The following is a 17506-nucleotide window of genomic DNA, read 5'->3' on the forward strand; positions in this document are numbered from 1 at the left end:
GGATTCATTATCATGATTAACATGATTATGACCACCGTTTATACTATTACTGAAGTTATCTTCAGTAGTACGTTTACTAGGAATGATATGTTGTGGTTCGATTGGACTTTTTACAGCAGCAACAAATGCTGGAATAGCATTGGCTATCCCTTGAGCAACAATATTTTCAATATCTTGTCTAGTCATATATTGATCCCCTGGATGTTGCTCCGACTGATTAACCTCATTTACTGGTTCATTACCACTATTTGCCATCTGATAATATATAATAATTTTTATTAGTATTTGATAAATAGTAATCATACATAAACAATCAGACAATTTATAATACACGTATAGTCAAAATTATCGATTTCTCGATTCCATTTCATATTCGTTATAGTATGCATCACTACACACAGATGTTTTACAAAGTTTTATTTGGAGTTATGTTACAGACTGATTTCACTATTTACTATACTATTACACAACTATAGTTTTACCATCCTCCTATCCCTCACCATTTGTTGTTCTAAAAACGCATTTCCCTTTCATCATTTCCAGGCAATCTGTCCCCCTATCTCCCTGATTCTATTCCCTGCGTCCATCAATTCTTCACCAAAATGGCGAAGTTCAGCCATATTCTCAGTGCTCATTGGTGGATTAGGTAGGGGTTCTGGATCAAATTGCGGAAGGAAGGAATAAGGGTCGTTGACAATATTTTGAAATTGCCAATCATTCGTCCACCATTCTTCCATTTCTATAGGTTGAGCGTGGACTATTGGTTCTGGGATTGCTGGTGCAAAATTCATAGGGAGTGGATTTTCACTAGGATAGGTAAAAACATTTATATTGACAGGCTGAATAGTTTCACAGTTTGTCAATAGAAAATCTATTTCATCCTGAAAAGTTATTCCCTGGTTTTGGTTTTGATTGGAGCTCTCTCTGATTTCTATCTGAGTTGGTCTAGAACCTTGTCCTACTTCCATTTCTATATCTTTAGAATATTCCTCAAACTGTATCTCCATTTGCCTAGAATCTTTCTTATCTTCAATTTCCATCTCCGGCTGTTTACCAGTTTCTTTTGCTATTTCTAAAGGATTGTTTATTTTAGGAAGTTTCGGGACTGGCTTTTTCCTACGGATACGATGTCCCCACACGTAATTCTTCTTTTTCTTTCGTTTTGGCTTTGTCAAAGGTGGAGCATGGAATTCTACAGGTTGGTCCACATCAGCAAAGTATCCAGTAAACTCTTGGGAAACTTCTATATTCACCGGGTAAAGATTGAGGTTCTGAAAAGCTTCAGATATCTCGCTCATGCTGTGTAGCATATATGCAAAATGCACAGAAATGCTAAGTTAAAACTTTGGAACAAAGTTTAACAAATAAACATCGAAGTTTTATTGCACACTATTTGTACAAAATAACAGGAAAGAACACACTCAGATTTATTTATTTACTGAGAAGTGTTATTACTAGACTTAGGGTATTTAAAGATTTGCATGTTCTGCTACAGTAGCTAGCATATACAAATTTGCCCATTTCTCATCTAGCTTGTCTTCCCAAGGTGATTTATTAATTAACTCCTGGGTTTCCTTTTTAATTCTCTTTTCCCGGATTTGCTCCTTACTTTTCTTAATAATCTTACTCCTTTTTCTAGGAGAAAGCGGTTTCTCATATTGTGCTTTTCGCACAAATATTCCTTCTTCAGGAATTGTAGGGAGCTTTGAAAATTTAGTTTTGGATGAACTTCCCTCTTCGTAGACTGACCTATCTAATTTAAGATAGATATCTTGCAACTTTTGCTTACCCATACTGTAACTAACAAATAGTCAGTTTAATAAAACACATAATCACATAATAGTAATCAGGAAAAATTAAGTATCTGTTAAATACTTAATTAGCTTAACTCAGTGGCTCTGATACCACCTTATTTCTGTCACGGCCCCCGACCCGGTTTGACCCGTTTCAGGAGCCGCGGGACAGAAATCCCGTGATATTTATTTATGTGATTTTAGCAGCGGAATTCTTTAACATCAGGATCGTTATAAAGCTAAAAACTTTTTCCGATTATTTTATTTCACAACTCGGAATAAAACCTCGATAATTTATAATAATAAGATTTTTCTGATAAATCTTTATTTCAAAACATATTTCTTTATTTTATACTGAGCCACTATCTTAAGCTTGAAATGCTCCCCGGCACTTTTCCTGAATTACAGTAGATCACCTGAAACATGTTTGAAAAAGGTTTTGTCAGCGGGGAAATACTGAGTGAATCATTCAGTTTACTTAAAACGACACCTTTGTTATAATTCACAGTGTTAAGATCTTTTACATATGTTTCTGATATCAACCAACTACCCACAGTATTTGTCACTCGACCGGATCTGTGACAGTGGTCATATCACCATTGGCTGCCCCAATGAATGACGTATCACTTAATTTTAGGTTCGCCCACCTAAAGTGATAAAAACAGTAGTAATGTGCACAATACCCCACATACTGGCTGTAATTTGGTGATTACATCAACTTAATCACTGTAATTATAATTCTGAAAATAATTTGGAGTATTGTAAAACATTTTGATAAAAAGAGAGAATGACTCACATTGCAGATTTAATACGGACAGAATATGATTTAGCCTGGTTAACCTAATTTCAATAATAATGCACACAAAACTGGGTTAGTGATCAATACAGCAGTCACGATAACTCACGAAATCAAATTCTCACAATGAACGACAAAGTGCAATACTTAAACATTCATCGATTTAACGACGAACTACAAAGTATAACCCAATGTGGGCGGCACTTAAACATTCTTTGGATATATTGATCTCGGAAAATGAATCGTAATAGCGATCGAGTAATTACCCTGTTTTGCGGCAGCGATTCGAGTGCAGTGTGTGTGTTTAATTGTAATATAAGTATGATAACTCGACGTACAGAAAGCGTTTAGCCGTCGTTTTAATTTCCAAATTCAAGTCCCAAGGTCGGCTATTTATAGCCAGAAAATAGCTTCGCTTACGGACCGTAAGCCATAACCCTTACGGTCCGTAAGGGTTCGGTCTAATTTGTAGAGTAGCCTAGTCAGTGGCATAGGCTTGATGAATCAACTATTTCGAAAATTCTCAGTTTAGACAACGAAATTTAAAGATAATTATCAACTAGGGTTTGCCCCCCTGAGTTTTAGGGGCCCTGATCCTGATTCCGATTATTCCGAAAATTTTAGGGTTAGTGCGGAATTACTTGGGTGTCTCAATTAGGGTTTCCTTATAGACTAATTATCATTCTAATTATAAATTTTAATGAGAGTTGTTACATGAGGGTACAAGAAGCCGCTATTGAAGCCACTGAATTTTGTCAAAGATCACTGTTACCAACACCTTTTCCTCTTTAAACTTCATCTAACTCGTCTTCTTACCCAATGTTCATGTCCAAAATTTGAGCTAATTAATTGCAGTAGTCAACCAGAACCATAGGGCTTTTATTCGAGATGAAGAGACGAGTAGATTGGTACAATTAATACCTGCAATGGCGCTTGATGTGGTGGTTCGATGATGGCCACCGGTGGTGTGAAGACGGAGAGAGAGTGTAGAAGGGAAGAGAAGTGAATATTTTTGCGGGGCGACTACTAGATGGATTGTTTCTTTGGTGCCACTTACACTATGTTCCCGAGTCTCATTTAACAGGGGGAGGGGAAGGAAAATTTTCTCTCCTAATCTCTCCAATTTGGGAGGATGAATATATGGTCATATTTTCTCCCCTTTTCCCTCCCCTCCCCCTGTTAAATGAAACTCGGGAACATGGTTTTTTCATATCTTCATCTCTTTTCCCTCCCCTCCCCTGTTAAATGAGACCTGGGAACAGAGTGTTAATGATTTTCATCTTTGTTTTATAAGTTAACTGGCATTTTCGTCCATGTGGTTTGATGAAAAATGCCACTTCAGTCCAAAAGAAATTGTGCCAGTTCCGTCCTCAACATTTTTTAAACGTGCCACATCAGTCTAAACGTTTTTAACGACGCATTATCTTTTTGGACTGAAGTGGCATGTTTCAAAAATGTTGAGGACGGAATTCGCGCAATTTTTTTTGGATTGAAGTTGCATTTTCCACCAAACCACTGTGACAAAAATGGCAGTTAACTCTTCTTTTATATTATTTCACTATGTTATACACCTGCGTATTACACGGGTTGTGTACACAATCCAACAACCCGTGTAATACACGGGTCTATAACCTAGTGAAATGATATAAAACAAAAATACATCATATTACATTTTTACATTTGATATAGTGGAAACGATCAATTAACGTCGTATTTTGTCGGAAGATTCAACTGAGTAACATTTTTCATTTAAAAAAAAAACAAAAAAAAGTGAAATGACCAAATGTGTCAAAAATATTTGAATGCTTGAAATGTACTTAATCGTTTTATTAAAAAGAAATCTTATATCATACTTTTGATAATATGTTTTCGCTACGTATAAACAATACACCAAACTTTACAAAATGTGTATATATATATATACATATATATATATATATAAATAGAATGCACAAAAAGTGTTGAAACGTTGGCCTAACATGACTCAAACCATTTTGACCCGTAAAAAATCACCCGTTTTGATATGAACACGTTACAACCTGAAAAGAAGAATAAATAAGATTCAAACACTTCCCATTAAAAAAGAAACAAAAATCTTATTACAAATATGTGATTGGCCTATTTACCTTAAGCATAAATTATTATGAAGTACAAGAATAAATCGGAAACCACAACTAATAGGTGGAATATGAAAATTATAGATTATATGAAAAAAAAACTTAAGCATAATTATCTATTTTAAACAGTATTAAAATCATAGGTTTTAAAATTATAGAGTTAATTACATAGTTAGTCCCTATGGTTTGCACAAAATAACATACTTATATACTAATAGTTTAAAATCACCTTCTAGGGTAATTAACTTTTCATTTTGTAACGTTTGAAGGTATTAACGTTAATTGTTTGTTAAACTATTAGTACCTAACTATGTTATTTTGTGCAAACCACAAGGACTAACTATGTTAATACCCTAGAAGTTAATACCTCCAAAGGTTACAAAATGAAAAGTTAATACCCTAGAATGTGATTTTAAACTATTAATACCTAAGTATGTTAGTTTGTGCAAACCAGAGGGACTAACTATGTAATTAACTCTAATCTAAATTATATAATATATAATTTAAATTTTAAACTATATACCATATTCGTTTTTATAGGATTATCGACATGGCGTATAAAATTCATTGAATATTACATTTTTATATGTTTTTCTACTTTTTATAATAAAAGGGTATAAAAGGTATTTGTTATGTATTTTTATAATAAAAGAGTACTAGATTATCTACCCGTGTGATACACGGGTTAAAACAATTTAATTTTGATAAGAAATAAAAAACTACAAAGAATGAGAATTATATAAAACTTAAAAGTGTAAATAATTGAAATTAAGCATTAGTGAAAAAAAGGAAATATGTATTAGAATTCATGAATATAAAAACACTTCATAAATTTCTAAATATTTTCCCATATATAGTATTAATAATAATAAATTAACATCGGCTTTGCTTCTTACTCTTAATATAATTCATCCCATTTTGGTTTTCGGACATACATCTTGACCTTCATAAAACCAATTATCTATCCACGTTTAAAGTAGAACTAATAATCATGGGATCATACATTGCATCGAGAGAAATGGGACACTTAGAGGGTGTTTGGGATTACGTTTTAAAGTGATTATTTAATTATTGCGTTTGTAAAACATAAATAATCTAAAAAAGTGTTTGGATGAAAAAGTGATTATCTGCCTCCAAAACGCAGTTTTAGAGAAGCATGTACCTACATGCTTTTTCAAAACGCAGTTTTGAAAACGCAAAAGCTATTTTGAAAACGTATAATCTATTTTGAAAACGCAACACCAAACACCCCCTTAAACTATTCGGGTGATGCTCCCAACATATCGTGAAACGGCCAACACAAAATTCAATCTTTTGGGGATTGTAATTTTCTATTTGTACATTGTTATCGTTTTCTATGCGTCTTCTTAAGCAAATCTAAACTATGTAATAAAACCAGCTTCTTTTATTGTTTGTTGTTTCCTTTAGTACCGTCACTATGCTCCCCAATGATTTGAGGGTTCTGCAAACAACAGTTACACACAAAAGTGAGACTCGTCTTTTAGAGAAATTTTTTTTTCATATGTGTTGTTTAGTATTAGAGCAGACTGCAAGAGATGGTGTTTCGATGTGTTTGAATAACTAACATAAAAATGAGCAAAAAATCATTCTTTTATTTTTGTAGATTACTTTTCAATAAAATTTAAACAATTAACATAGTTAGACAGATGAAGCATAATAATAAAAAAAATATTTATGGCATTAGTGCAACCAAAAACATTGGATTTATTTATCTCGTTTGACCCTAATCAACTCATTCAATATTCATAAGCAAATGAGTTAAAGTTAGCCAATAATAATACGTGGGTAACTGCCCATAATATACAAACACATAATTTGAAGATGGTCAAGGTTTTACAAATTTTGTAAAGAAAATATCACTCCAACTATTTAAAAAAACAATATTATAATATTTCATTTTGGAATGCCCATTAATCAAAATTAGAATTGCCTATTTGCCCATTGTCACATGACTACCTGATGGCAACAAATTATACAACAATTCATGTGCCATATTTTTTATATAATAATGTAAAAAAAAGGTAATAACCAAAATTAAAATAATAATAAAAATATTCCATTTGTATATTAGCATCTCCTTATTAAAATGAAAACATATTGTAATGATAAAATGTACTTACAATAATGTCTTTCAAAAAAAAATGTCTTTTAATCTCAGATGCACCATCCTGAAATTTCCCAGCAAGAATATCCTTAACTAAATTCACATTCCACTTCAAACACCACTAAGTCTTCATTTTGGAATGTTGTCAATGCCATAAGAGTCATATACAACAACATAATCTTTTATTCAAACACAAAACATATCAGAAAAATTGTATGTAAATTATATAAAAAGAAAGCCCATAATGAGATCAAGAAAAACTATTCTCCGGTATTAAAAAAGCAAACATTTTTAATAAATATAAAAAAAAACAACAATAAGATGAGGCTAAGAAACCTTTGTTACTGTAATGAACCCCTTTGCTTCAACATATGAGATCTTGCTAATGGCTATAACCAATCCTGCACACTCAAAATAAACACAACCATAATGAAACTCATATCATAGTTTGACTTTAGGTCCATATTAGAAAGCATGGAGCATTCACATCCTAACCATCAAATTATGTGAGGATGAGTTTTTATATTATAAAGGGTATAAAAAGTGGTTGTGAGTAGAGGAGAGAGAAAATGTTACTGTTTATCTGTATATTTGGGGGGACACTGTTCACCCGTTATAATTTTTTAATATATTTTGAAAGTGATTGTGAGTGGAAGTGAGAGAAAAATGTAATGATAATATTATTTAATTGAAATGAGAGAGAAAAAGTATTTGTTTTTAGTGGAAATATATTGATATAGGAGTTGTTTTTTAGTGGAATGTATGTATAATTTGATGGTTTGAATGTGAATGCTGCCCAAACTGATAAATAGTTTTATAAGATATGTTTTCTCTCACAAGTCATATTTAGATTGTTAATATTTTGATATATTTAGATTGTTAATATCTTGAAGAGTTGAAGTTGTTGTAATGGTCAAGCAAGTTCTGATCTTAAATGTATCTGTTCACTTGATCTTGACCTGTTGTCTTCTGGAATAAAACACCTTGCAAGTGCTAGCAATTAGAAGATGATCCAGATTCCAGACATTAAAGATGCCTGATTCATCAAATTTATAATAAGAAATAATATATTGTGATGTATGTGCTAATAAATATAACAATCAGTAAGAATATATTAATTTTTTTTTCAGTAAAATCAATTCTTTCGTTCCAATCACCAGGGCAATCAAAATACTTTAAACTCATCATCTGTCTTTGCCAGCTGTATATGAATAGCATCCATAATAAACACTTAAAAAATAATACGTATTCAAAGAACAACAAAAGTGAGAAGCAGATGCATCCGTCGATGATATGCAAAACAAAAGTGAAACTTCGTAAACAAAGATCTGAAAGAACATAATAACATATAATAGATTAATGAAAGGAATAACAATTATTGGAATACGATTTTGGTACCTGATTAGTTGAATCCTTTGAATTTGTGGATTGGCGTACAAAAAAGCTCAACAAATCATTTAAAGCTCAATTGATCGACATTAGGGTTTTGGAAAGAAAAAGGTAAAGTAGAAAGCGAATGGGTTTTGTATTATGGGCTTAATCTTCTTTGTTGGATAAAAACGGGTCAAGAAAACCCGATTAAAGAAATAAATTTGATCCGTCAAAATGGGCGGACCCACCAAGTAAATGGCTTGAGAATCTGCCACGTGTCTCAAATAGAGTTTCTTTTATTATATTAGTAAGATAAGATATGTTTTAATGTATTTTTTATTTAAAGTTGAAGTTTTTTGTGTTTAATTTTTAATTTATTTTTATTTAAAAGAAAAACAACAAAAGTTTAACGTAGTTGAAAGGAGTACGACTAATCGACTATAATCTGTGAACATATAAAACAGTGAAGAACTAAACATCAAACCTTGAAGATAACAAATATCATATCATAGTGCGAGATTGATTGCAAAGTTAAGATTACCAAGCACAATACAATTGATATAAGATTGTTATACTACTAACTACTTCCCAAGTATAGTTATAAACCTAATATAATTAGCAATTAAATCAACTAACTAATAAAAAAAGTCGTAAAAAAAGTCTAAACTACAAAAAAAAAAGAGTCCAAAGAAAAAAAAAATGCAAGTGGCTACCTACTTCCTAAAATTACTTAACTATCCACTATTACAACCCAACCCAACCCAACCCAACCCAATCTTTTATTAAAATATAAGTTTCTCTCTCTTCCACCTACACAACCCAATCTAATCCAACTTATCACTCTCATTCACAACCTAACCTAAACAAATATTTTATTATATAAATATGATAATAACTATTGTTTATTATACAAAAAAAAATGTTTAATTATAAAAAGAAAAAGAAAAACTATTATAATAATCACTTGTAGATTGCAACCAACGTTTGCAGCAACAACGACCTGGTTGAGTAACTATTCCATATTTTTACATTTTAAAAATTATAAAGTTATTTGTCTTATATACAAGTGGCAACCGGTTACAAAAATAAATCATGATAGTGGATAGTCTTATATGTTAGATATGAAACTATGAATATAAGACACAAGCACTAGAATGATGGAAAAAAAATACAAAATATACAGATTAAAATTCACATTTATGCTTCCATTCTTGTTTGGTACACTTGCACCAAATGATAACAAAAACCTTTGGTACATGTAGCTGTTAATAAGTATGTGATCAATAAACTACACATGCTAGTCAAAGAAAACAATACCAGACTATAAAAATTAAGGGTGTCAAGTATAGAATTATGCAATATTATTTGATCTACTGACTAACTAGCATTCCCTGCTTAAATTCAATGGAACGAATGGTACAACTTTGATAATCATGCGTTAAACATCCAGCGATGTTACACTTGATAGATTAAAAACGAGTTTTTAAGATATTTATTTAATTGACTATTGAAAATTAAAAATTTGTTTATTTCAATTTTCAATATTTGCCAACTTACATCAAAACAGAAGGTAGACGGGCAACAAGCTGCGCCGCCACCCCTTTCTGAATTTCAATCCCTAATCTACCAAAGATAAAACCTCGTCCCCCTGAGGTTGAGCAATTGTTGTGGATGACCCGTTGGACCCTGGTTAGGAATTGGATAGCTTCTGGCGCTAGGGAGCCAAATGTGTCAAAGGCAAAAGGGACAAAAACATGCTGGTTCTTTACACAAGCTTTAGCATGCTTATCAACTTTCTTCGATTCTGCCTTTCTTACTGCTTGTCCAGCTACAAACCCGTTTTCCCTTAAACCAGCCAGAGGGGAAACCCACGTGAGGTCCACACAAGCATGTTTCCCCCTAGCCCAGCCAAAGACGAGCAGATCCGCTGGTCGTAGAGTAGATCTCCCTTCCATAGAGTCGGTAAGGAAATTCACAGGAGCCTCTTTCTTAGCCGAAATCCCAGCTCTTCTCAGGATGTCCCACAAAACATCTCGCACCCACTCATATCGATATTTGAACCCAGGGAGCTCTTTACAATGCACTGCGTGCTCTCCGTATTCATCCATACAAGCTTTACGACATATCGGGCAGGTTTCATCCTCTAGGTACATAGGGATCATCAGCCGGTATTTAAGGATGGCTCTGTATTCTATTGCTGACAGACATTGTCCCAGCCCCTCAATTGGGATAACGGTTAAAAAATCCTGAGCATGGGGACCCTTCAGGCATTCCCACACTGCCTTCTGGCGAGATGACAAATCAAAAATTTCTCTCAGGCTTTGAGCGATTTTGCTAAACAGAGCATTCGCCAAAGTTTTTTGTGGCTTTGAGGGGGCGGTGTCCTTGTTAGAGAAACCGCCGATATCAAAGTATGGGAGAGAGACATTTAAGTGTTCGAGCGCCTGCAGATAGTCCCCGTCGAGCCCGACAACCCCACTGTTTCGAAGGATATGATCATGTAGTTCCCAAGACTGAGCTCTGGACGCCACAAAAGCATAAACCCCAACATCTCGAGCTGAGAGGAGACCCAAACCACCTAGACGCATTGGCAGAGATGCCAAACGCCATTGGAGGTCCCCAAAGAAGGGGCCACCACGCACGACTATGTCTTCTATAGCCTCCCGAAGGCCATCATCGAACCGGGATGCCGCATCCACCATCAAATGGGGTTGAAAAGTCCGCAGCCCAAAAAGTAACTTGACAACCCCCATGCAAGACCTTAGCCGAAGGAGTTCACATTGAGGGTCCCTAAGGCATGGCAAGAGTTTCATGAGGTCAACCGCCCCCGCCGCCCGCCGCCCGCCGCCCTGCCAACTCCATAATAAAGCTAGGGTCACGGCTAACAGCACCACCAAGAAGCTTAACCCCCCTCTCTGGTCTACCAATCCCTCTCGGGAAAAGCCCATCCTGAACTTTCCGCCCATCACATGTCGGCCAAAAAACCTCTGTTTTCTTAATGTTGAGGCAAAGCCCTAGAGATGGCCCCTCCTCGTTAATGATGTCTAAAGCCCTAGCAACCTCAGTCACGTTGCCGATAATCGTTCCATCATCCAAGTACCAAGCATGAAACGGAAGGTTACAACGGTCATGCACCCATAGAATGAGCGGGTGTAAGGCAAGGGCAATGAGAAGAGGCCCCAAGGGATCCCCTTGTTGCACTCCGGTAGTAGACCTAATACACTCATTACCAACATACAACCGAGCAGGCTGGGCGTAAAAGAATTGGACCCATTGATAGATTGACGGGCAATGTTGATAAACCTCTTTAAGGAAGGTTGTGCGGTCAACCGTGTTGAAAGCATTGGAGAAGTCCACAGTAAGCAAGGCTAAGGAACCATCTGCATGAAAGGAGTTGAGAAACCTGTTCACACTGTGAAGCACCACCTCTGCACCATTTAACGTTCCCACCCCAAATTGAAAGTCCCCCAAGTACTGGGCCATGTTTTTCCAGACCTTCTTCATTGCCACCTTGGAAACCAACCTTCGCCAGATACCCCCCACAGCAATAGGTCGAATTCCTTTATCGGGTTTCAATAAAGGGGTAAGGGGGGCTGAGGCAATAAACTCAGCCAGCACCTTAGGGCAGGATCCTCCAAGCCATAAATTGACAACTTCAGTAATGGTCGTTAGCAAACCCGAGGAAGTCGTTGAGCCCTCGCCCCCGATAGCATCTAACAAGTGCTGGGCCCGCATCCCGTCCCTACCACAAGATGTCCCTTTAGGAAAGGATCGAATACATTTGAGCACACACTCCTTATCAACAACAAGAGTGGGTTGGGCCTGAGGGTTGGGAGGCAAGGAAGGGGGCGGCACCACAGGGTGTTTATCAATAAGAGCTTTCAAGGTTGAATCACCTAGAGGGGCGACTCCACTAGAGCTTAGGACCTTAACCGCAGCCGTAAAATGTCCATCCCTGACTTTCCGAAGACATTGCTTAATATTAGGGTCCCTATCTATGTCTCCCTCCCTCCTACATTCTCCCTTAGGAGGCCCTACCTCTCTCGCGCTATCCAATAGGGACGAGACCAAATCATCAAAATCATTCCCATCTTTCCAAATTGTAAGCGCATAAAGGATGTTACTACACTACAAAGATTTCATGTTCCCTGATCGTCGTTCTTGTCTGGAGGATGGTCTTACCACCCGTAAGGTGCAACGCGGTAGCAAAAGTAATTGGACCCAATTGTCGACCGATCCTGGTGATGCAACCACTTTGCGCAAAGCCCCTGTTAAAACCTGAGCAAACATCAGCCGACAACTGGGAGGAATGCTTTTAACAGTCTGAATAGGAAGGGAAAAACCCGCAATGATGAAACAATGGTTAACCGGGCAGGGTTAACTCACTGGTCTCGTCAAGAAGGGTTAATCCCTTCCTCTCGAGGATCGCTGACTGGATCACCGGTGGGTTGATCTCCTGCACAAGGAAACAAACCGTGACTCGTAACAAGGAGGATGGGGTGGGGGGCTCGAGGAGGTTAACATCACCCCCGAGTCTTGCTGGATGACGAGGGTTTGTGTCAACCACCACTTGACCTGGTTTCCGGATCCCAGCGATGAAATCTTCCACGTCCCCCGAGACCATGGCAAACGACACGACCTCATCATCATGCTTGCACCAACTACTGAGTGCATGCATTGCCATGCAACGTCCACACAACCATTTATCCCCTGCCCTAAGAACTTCCCCAATGTTCAAAAAAAACTCCAAGCCCCTGGAGATAGCCTCCTTCAAAGATAGCTTTCAGTTTTCAGTCTTGAAGTGGGTGCTTTGCATGTGTTCAAGCAGGCGAAAAAACCCCAGACCCTAGCTTTCCATCTTTACATTCGTGAAAAAATTTGAAAGGGCAGGTCCGTAGACCACTAGTAGAACCCTGCACGGGGCCCCCTGACTTAACATCCCTTCCCCACCTCGTAGGAGCGCATATCGTATGAGAAAAGTTATCAAAAAACACAGAATAGAGATTTTACTTTCTGGTGAAAATAAAAAAGTATCGTTGAAACCAAAAGCCTTGTTTAATTTTGGACATAAGACGTAAAAAGACACAGTTTAACTAAGACATATGAAGCAAATGAGTTTATATGGTTGGTAACTAGTGGTCTCCAAATGAGTTGCAGGATATTTATTTTAAGAAAACAAGGTTAATAGCCTCACAGCATCAGGCTTTGTGTGTTTCTGGTAGAAGGTGGAACAATCATGCTAAGACATGAAAAAAAAGTTAATAGCACAACAAACATCCGAAACAAGCACCCTGCAAACAACACGAATAAGCTGTGCCGACACATTTTGTGTCCAAAGAAACTCTCAAAATGTTCTTAGATCCAGAGAGGATGTGAACAGGACACGCATATATCAGCCTGATGAGTAGCCAAATGTGACCTTGTTTACTCCCTCATCATTAAATTTAATTCAAAGTTTCCATTTAGTATTATCTCCTTGCATTTAGTATGTCGATATTAAAAGCCTTTTTATATCGTATTCTTGTAATTCTCTCACTGAAATGGTATAAAACTTCTTTTTGCCCAGAAAACTCAATTTTTTGGCCTGAAAACTCAACATTTTCGTCCCAAACCTCTTTGTAACCTTATATCAGACCTTTAGGAACCTTTTTTTGGCCAAAAACATTTTCGTCTCAAACGGCTCGTGACGTTGTGAGTGTGCGAAGTGCGCCACCTTATGCCCATCACACACACCACGCGCGCGAATTAGGGTGGTCCGCACCCTTCGAGAGTGCACTAGTGTGTCCTTACATGAAACAATAAGGAAGGAGTGTTCCCACTTAAATACAACTTTAAGTTTCATCTATCCTCCTATGCAGGGCCGTTCCTATGTTTTTGGAGACCCTAAGCGAACTACGAATTGGAGGCCCTTTCGCAAAATTATCATTTTCAACATTTTTAGTAACAAAACCCTCCTTTACCCGGGTTGGGACCAACAATTATAAACTTAAAATTTTATAATTAGCGAAGTTAATTATTTTTAAAAGTTATTTGTTTTCTATAGATATAGTATACGTTTAAATCCTAATTCTCTAAAAACAACTTGAAATCAACAAATAAATCCTAATTCCCTAAACAAGAACTTGCGATCATCAAATAATGAAACAAGTATAAGCCTTAAACAACAAATTCAAATATGCAATTATGCAAATACACCCTTAACAGCAAATGAGAATATCTAACCTGAGTCAGTGCCACTGTCTTCCAAGTTCCAAGCCATCCACAAGATTAAACGCAAAACTGAGTGCCACTGTTTGAAGTTCCAAATAATCAAATCGACAAATCACAAAATTGATTCAAGCTTATGTTTGAGGGTTTTAGCAATATAAAAATATGCATACTAATTTCTCCCATGATTAGTATATAAAAAACTAAAAAATAGCCATTTTTATTGTTACCTGTGTGTTCTCCAATTGAGATGATTACCCCCAAATCTGTAATCCCTAAAGACGGCTCTACCGCCCAAATCGACGATGATTCGACATCAGTAAGCAAAAGAAGCTGCAATTTACGAGAATCATCATTCCATTCGCACGTATGAACTCTGATAATTCGCCGCTCTTTCAGTCTTTTCATGTTTCACCATTCACATTTCTCTATTTCCTGGATCTGGTTTAGCGCCTTAAGGGTTATAGCATATGTGATATTGGGCCTAGGATATTTCGTGCATTAGTGTTTACGTATATGGGCCTATTATGTAGAAAACATACCGAAACTTTGTGGCCCTTCAATATTGGTGGCCCTAGGCTTGGGCCTGGGGTCTTATGCCTGTTGGGCCTGCCCTGCTCCTATGTGGGACAAGGTGGCACTTTCCCATAATATTTCAGCATTTAAAGTTTCAAACACCAATCTTTGAGCATCGATATTTTATTCATCTTAGCTCCGTTTTAGACGCAGTTTGGTTCGTTGCGAAGCTCTTCCAACATAGAACACAAACCCACAAAGAAATATATTTATTAACCTCAGTTTATAATATATGTTTATAGTCCAAAATTAGGAAATATGCATTTCCTATATTTCTGAAAAATGTTATTTTCACAAAATTTCCAACAGTCTATTTATTTACAGATAAGAGTATTGACGGGTATGTTAGTTTGCCGTTAAAATTTATTTTGAAGTAAGTATATTTATGTAAAGATAAGAGGACGGAGGACCAAATTTGAAGTAAATACATATACAAGGACCATTTGTGCAACTTCCCAATACGTTAAGTATTAAACCCTACGTCTTCCGGAATTTCCCTTTATATACGCAAGTCCGCTAGGGTTTTACCACAATTCCAATAGCGCCGTTTGTTTCAAGCGTAAGTTGATATTACTTCTTTTCACCCGTAGATTGATTTTTTATACAATTTGAACAACTCTATTTGTTAGAAGATTTTGAGATTGAGATGATGATGGAAATTGTTTTCCCTATTGGTTTGATTGCCGATATGATGGCGACAATGTATTAGCTCTATCTGATCAATTTCTTTTTAATATATTTCTAGATTCTATTTTGTTTGAATTGAATTTTGAATATTTTGTTTTAGAGGCGAATGGTGTGATGATTAATAGATTCCCTATTGGTTTGATTTGCTAGAATGATGGCCAAATTAGTATTAGCTCTGTCTGATCATTCGCTCTCCACTCTCAAACGCCGTTTGTAATCACATTGTTTTGATTATTAGTTTTTAAAACTTTTGTGTTTGTTAGTTTAGTGCTATGAAGTTTTATTTAAACAAATGGCTTGAAGTAGAAGTTAATGTTCTATTCAATGACATTTTTAGTGATTTATAAATGTGGTTTTTTCTACAATTTAGCCTTTGCATACTTTAAACTAAATACATGAATAATAATTTTTGGTTTTTGTAACCAGAACAAAGTCATTTGACAAATGTAATTTTGAATAAACATTAAAATCTTTAAATTTATTTAAATGGTTATAATAGAGAATAAATAATTATTGTATATTATATAACCCTACAAAAAGTAACTTGGAGTACCTTAGGCAGTTAGGCTAACTTAATAGTTGGTGTCTTTTCACATCACACTCTTAAATAATACCCTTGCATTAATACACATACCATATATTTAACACATATTATGTAACCCAAACCAAAATGTCTCAATATACACACCCCTTTAATAAATTATATAATAAAAAACAGTAAATTAGGATGCCTCACAACACCATTGCATTGCTTTATTCGAAAAGGTACCGAATTATTAAAAAGGACACACCGATTCAAACACATAGGATTAACTGGCGTGGATTGAAAAGCAATAAGATACATTTGAATATTTAATGAAGTTGGTTAAAATGAATCAACAACAACCCATAATGTAATCTAGTATATGGCGTAAAGTGGTGGAGGTGGTTCATGGGGGGAGGGGTTGGTGGACGTTTTTACTAGCTAATCGTAGGTTCAAAGGGTGTTGGAATTCGCTGGTTAAGGAGGTGGAGGGTCGTATGGTCAACGGAAAAAAAAAATTTGGGTTGTTATCGGCTAAGGTGGGGAATGGGTAGGCGGTGAAATTTTGGTCTGATCGTTGGGTGGATTTGTCGATTCTGAAGGAAAGGTGGCCGAAGCTTTTCAGCTTGGATCGGAATAAGCAATGTTTAGTGGCGGATAGATTGGTCTTTATCGATGGTAAGTGGCGTTTCGATCCGGATTGGAAACAGCGTTTGTCTTCGGTTGAGGAGCTTTCGGAGATGCAGGATGTTGATTATTTGCTTAACAATTGTCAGTTGTCAGGGGAGGTTGACAGATGGTTTTGGGGAGTAGAAAATAATGATGTTATGACGGTGGCATCGGTGAAAGAATGGATTAGAGAGGATTCCGAAACCAGGAGCGATCAGTCGATGAGATGGGAAACTTGGATAGCGATTAAAGTGAACCTTTTTATTTGGAGAGCGGAAAAGGATCGTATCCCGACTAAAGAGGCGTTGATCCAAAGGCGGGTTGATATTCAGGACGACTCGTGCTCGTTGTGTGGTACCAGAAAGGAAAATGTTATGCACTTGTTCACAGGTTGTTATTTTGCGTGCGGTGTGTAGATGGCGGTGGAGAATTGGTGCAGAATTGGGCCGATAATAGCCTTTGACTTCAAGGACCTGCTGGAAATGCAACATCAGTCGCAGGGAGGTAAATGGAATAACAAAATCATTAGGTTTAATTTATATTTACTGTTGGGTGCTTTCAATTTTTTTTTTTTTTTTGTTTTAAGGGAATTTAATATAACCAGAAAACTTGTTAAGTTACATCAAAACAGAAGGTAGACGG

General features: G+C 36.2%; 2 non-coding genes across 2 annotated transcripts; both read left to right on the forward strand.

Moving 5' to 3' along the window:
- Positions 1-15624: 15624 nt before the first annotated feature.
- On the forward strand, positions 15625-15710 carry LOC118481612. Its single transcript, XR_004865820.1, has one exon. It is a non-coding gene; the product is annotated as a small nucleolar RNA Z102/R77 (small nucleolar RNA).
- Positions 15711-15776: 66 nt separating this feature from the next.
- LOC118481613 lies at positions 15777-15861 on the forward strand. Its single transcript, XR_004865822.1, has one exon. It is a non-coding gene; the product is annotated as a small nucleolar RNA Z102/R77 (small nucleolar RNA).
- Positions 15862-17506: the final 1645 nt, after the last annotated feature.

Source organism: Helianthus annuus, chromosome 8 (assembly GCF_002127325.2).
Source record: "Helianthus annuus cultivar XRQ/B chromosome 8, HanXRQr2.0-SUNRISE, whole genome shotgun sequence".
Lineage (NCBI taxonomy): Eukaryota > Viridiplantae > Streptophyta > Magnoliopsida > Asterales > Asteraceae > Helianthus > Helianthus annuus.